Source organism: Sus scrofa, chromosome 3 (assembly GCF_054392235.1).
Source record: "Sus scrofa isolate SSC_HxYL_T2T_F1_AM1 chromosome 3, Sscrofa_HxYL_maternal_Yorkshire_Landrace_v2.0, whole genome shotgun sequence".
NCBI lineage: Eukaryota > Metazoa > Chordata > Mammalia > Artiodactyla > Suidae > Sus > Sus scrofa.
Genome location: NC_139385.1, coordinates 24,452,501 through 24,457,737, shown reverse-complemented (window position 1 = coordinate 24,457,737; position 5,237 = coordinate 24,452,501). Strand labels below are relative to the sequence as shown.

The 5,237-nt window shown below is 38.3% G+C and overlaps 1 pseudogene; it reads right to left on the bottom strand.

The window, feature by feature from the left end:
- Window positions 1–619: 619 nt before the first annotated feature.
- On the bottom strand, window positions 620–1,345 carry LOC110258844 (jupiter microtubule associated homolog 2 pseudogene; annotated as a pseudogene).
- Window positions 1,346–5,237: the final 3,892 nt, after the last annotated feature.

Below are 5,237 nucleotides of genomic sequence, written 5' to 3'. Positions count from 1 at the left end.
CAGTCTCTGATGGATGACAGGTGGCGATTCTCAGGTAAGATGTGGCCAGGATTTGACATGGCAACGTGGGGCCCCTCGGAAGACCCAGCTACAGAATCTTTCCATCAAGCCTAAGACTGAGAACAGTGTTCTGGTGTTCTGCTCACCGGCACGGAGGAAAAGCAATCAAGGTATTTCAAGAAAATGTGTGGAACTCAAGAGAGAAACTGAGGTCCTGGGAGTGGAGGCCGTGAGCCCAGAGGTCATAGCCCAGGGATTTGAAGGTCTCCACAGAGACCCCCCCAGACTGAGGGTGTCCACGCCAGCCCCTCCGTCCCACATGAACCGAGCAGGGGTTGCCTTTTTCTCCCAAAGATGCTAACTGCAACCGTGTCAGTGACTCCCGGATGCCCAATGAGACTACACACCAAAGACGAGAAGACCCCACTCCCTGGGCCACCAGAGGGGCCTCTCCCATGGGCACTGTGTCCTTGGGTGTCTGGAAGCCCAAGGCCTCAGGACAAATGCGGAGCCAGGCCGCAGGCCCCCCACAGACCCTCTCCCCACCCCGCTCCTTTGGGCTGAAAGAAACTATCTAAAATCCTATCTCCCAGGCTTGTCTGGCAGTGAGGGATGTGGCGGTACCTCAGTAGAAGGAGATGCTGGACTTGCCCCCAGGCAGGTTCAGGACTTTGTTGTGAGAGCGCGACCATGGGCCCAGCCTGGGCTCATGGCTGTCCACCAGGGGCGCAGGCTCCTGGGTGCAGGCTGCCTCCCTTGGGGGCCACCTTGCTTGCTGGCTCCTGCCTGGGCAGTCTGGGTGAGGCACTCGCTGAGGCCTTGAAGTCAGGGGTGGGCTCCTCCCCCTCATGCAGGAGCACGTGGTCCTTGGCCTTGTTTGGGTGTGCCAGGGGCGAGGCAGCAGTGACGGGGACCCAAAATGTCACTGGTCTTCCCACCAGGGGGGTTCAGATGCTGTCCAGTCTGCACAGGCATTCATTTGTCAAAGATACCACTTCCTTTGCCCCCAGGGGATTGATCCTTTTAGGTACATTCTGAGGCTCTTCGGTTGGTCCAAAAATGTTAGATGCCATCCTATTGGGCCTGCTTGAAGGGACAGCTTCTTCTGGACTTCCAAACAGACTGCTTGAGTCTTCTCCCGGGGGCTTCATGGCCCTGGAGCCAGCCTGGCCACCCTCGGTCTCCGGTGCCCGGAACATGTCACCTGCCAATCCTGCCGTTGCATTCTTAACTCTCTGCACCACAGTGGGAAATCATGTACTGTTTTAAATTACTATAGTTCATTTGATTTCATTACTTTGTCATATCCCACAATGTATTCATTTTTTGTGATCTTTACAAACATTGCCAGTATAAAAATTCTTCCTTGTACATGTGTGTAAGGGTGTATTCATGGAAGTAGAATGGTTGTAACATAAGGAATATGCAGTACACTGTGTAACATCAAACTGTTTTGTAAAGTATCTGTATCAATCCATATTCCCATCAGCACTAAAGGAGAGTTTCTGTTCTTCCTCATCCTACTCATCACATAATAGTTTTCTTCCTTTACTGTATTTACTGTATTTATAAATAGATAATCTTATTTTCTAAAGTTGAACTAATTTGCATTTTTAGTATAGACACATGTGCATAACAAACTCTTGGACACTATTGCATTCAATTTGCTAATAATACTTTGTTTAGAAATTTGTTATATTGATGACTAACCTTTATTTTTCATATATTTATCTGCTATTAATATTTCATTGGAATAATACTGAGCATAAATGTCTGAATAATCTTAGCAATATGTGTTCCTTGAATAAATACTATAATTTCCTAATAAAATTAGGTGGTTTTCCTAATAAAATTAGGTGGTTTGTATTTTCTTTATATATAAAATACTATTACTTCTGGAGTTCCCATTGTGGCTCAATAGGTTATGAACCCAACTAGTATCCATGAAGATGTGGGTTTGATTCCTGACCTTGCTTACTGGGCTAAGGATTCAGTATTACCACGAGCTGTGGTATAAGTTGCAGATATGACTCAGATCCTGTGTTGCTGTGGCTGTGGCATCGGCCTAGAGCCATAGTTCTGATTCCACCCCTAGCCTGGAAACTTCCATACACTGCAGGAGTGGCTCTTAAAAAAAAAAAGGCAAAAGAAAACTATTTCAATTTATTTGTTATAGACTATTTAGATTTTCTATTCTGCCCTGTATAGGTATTATTATTATTATTAATATTATTAAGAAATTCAGTTATTCTAATCATTACATAATGCTGTTTGCAACATTATATTATCTCTGCAACAATTAGGCCATGGTGTTTTCTTTTTCATTCCTAACATAGCTTATTGCTCTTTACACTTTCTAATTTTTTTACACTTTCTAATGCTTGTACATCTTAGTCTTTCTAAAGGATGAAATTTTGCTTACTGATTTTTTATGTTGTATTTATTATTTTCTGCTTTTATAGTTAATATTTTTCTTACATTGATTTTATTTAGTGTTTTCTGTTATTCTAACTTAAGTGCCAAACTGATTTTTTTATCTTTCTTTAAATTAAATATATATACATATATATTTACACACAGTACTACTTTAGCTTTAACGAAAATTTTAACTCTGCAGTATATCCATTACCATTCAGTCATATTATTTTCAATTTTAATTACTATTTCTTCTTTTATGTAAAGGTCACTTACAAGAGTGAATTTACTTCCACTAATTTTGTGTTGTGGTTGTTCCTGAGTAATGTCTTTATATTGAATATCAACTTTATATTTTTTATACTGAATATCAAAATTGCATTCTGGTCAAGAATGTGCTCTTAGGGTACTGATTCTGAGAATACAATAAGACTTAACTTATTGCCTTGTAGCTGATTAATTTTTATGACTATGGTATGTTTGCTTGAAAATGTTATACTTTCTACGTGTGTTTGGTGTCAGGTTGTATTTATATTCATTATATCAAGTTTTTGTTTAGTTTAAATCTTATATATCTTTATTAAATTTTTAACATCTTCTTAATGTCCCTGGCTTGGAATTATGATTTTTTTCTTAGCATTTCTACAGTGTCACATTTATATATATGTGATGCTATTATTAGTTGCATGCATATTTATAATTTTTATCATCCTGATGACTTTCTTTTTTTAATGGAAATGTAGATGATGTACAATTAGTATAAGTTTCTAGTATAAGCAAAATAATTCAGTTTAATGTACATATTAATACACACACACACACACACACACACACACACACACATACTGTACTAGGTCCTCTACATATATAAAGAGAGAGAGGACCTTGTACAGTAGGACCTTGATAGTTATCTATTTTATATACAGTAGTGTGTATCTGCTAATCCCAAATTCCTAACATCTCTCCCTACCCTTTCCCCTTTGGTAACCATAAATTTGTTTTTTATGCCTGTGGGTCTGTTTTGTAAATAAGTTCATTTGTATCATTTTTTAGATACCACATACAATCTATATCATATGATGTTTGTCTTTGTCTACCTTCACTTACTGTAATAATATCTAGGTCCACCAATGTTGCTGCAGATGGCATTATTCCATTCTTTGTTTATGGCTGAGTAATATTCCATTGTATATGTGTACTCCACTTTATTCATTCCTCTGCTGATGTACATTTAAGTTGCTTCCATGTTGTAAGCAGTGCTGCTGTGAACATTGCCGTGCATGTATCTTTCCAAATTTAAGTTTTCTCCAGATACATTCCCAGGAGTGAGACTGTTGAGTCAGACAGTAATTCTATTTCAGGTTATTTTTTTATTTTTTGTCCTTTTGGGTTATTTTTAGGGCTGCACCTGCAGCATATGGAGATTCCCAGGCTAGGGATCGAATCAGAGCTGTAGCTGCTGGCCTATGCCACAGCCATTGAAATGGCAGATTCGAGCCATGTCTGCGACCTATGCCACAGATCACAGCAATGCCAGTTCCTTAACCCACTGAGCAAGGCCAGGGATCAAATCCTCCACCTCAGAGGTTCCTAGTCAAATTTGTTTCTGCTTCACCATGACAAGAACTCCTAGTTTTAGTTTTTTGAGGAACATACACATTATCCTCTGTCGTGGCTGTACCAATTTACATCCCCACCAACAGTGTAGGAGAGTTCCCTTTTATCCTCACTCTCCCCGACATATATTATTTGTAAACATTTTGATGATAGCCATTCTTACCAGTGTGATTGATGGATTTAATTCTATTATTATTGTTTGATATGAACACTAATACATCAATAATACATCTTGCTGTCTTATAATTTTATCCTTTTTCAATTTCAAGTTCCAAATATATATATATATGTACATATATAGATGTGTGTGTGTCCTAAAACTTATCTCCTTGCAAAAAAGTATATAATGTTATTTTTAAATTAAGAATACTTTTACCTTGGATAATTTATTCCTTTTGCACATATGATTTCATATGCATTTATTCATTCCTACAATCATATTTATTTCATGTTTAGTTTCCATTCATCTAATTTTCAACATTTCTTTTGTTGGTCAGCATGTATGTTCATGTACTTAGACGTGCGTATTTTTGTGTGTGTTTTACTGTGTCATGTTAATTTTGGATTGATTTCACTTATATACTACTATAATCCCATTCTGCAATACTACTGTAGATATTATGTATATTGTATTTTTATCTACATGTTAAAATGTTAAGTATTATCTTCCTAATTATATAATAAATCCAGAATTCTTTAATTTCATACTATCCTGATTTTTTTTAACTTTAGTTCTTCAGTAATTGATAAATTTCAGCATTAGGTATATAAATGTTATCTTTTCATTTACACAAAATAGCTCTGGCTTATCAACATGATTACATTTTTTCAACATTAACTCTTTTTTTTGTCTTTTTGTCTTTTTCTAGGGCCACACCCATGGCATATGGAGGTTCCCAGGCTGCTGGCCTTCACCACAGCCACAGCAATATGGGACCCAAGCCATGTCTGAAACATACACCAGAGCTCACGGCAATGCTGAATCCTTAACCCACTGAGCAAGGCCAGGGATGGAACCCACAATCTCATGGTTCCTAGTTGGATTCATTAACCACTGAGCCATGATGTGAATTCCTTCAACATTAATTATTGTGTTAAAAAAGATAATTCAGGGAGTTCCTGACATGGCTCAGTGGTTAATGAATCCAACTAGGTACCATGAGGTTGTGGGTTCACTCCCTGGCCTTGCTCAGTGGGTTAAGGAT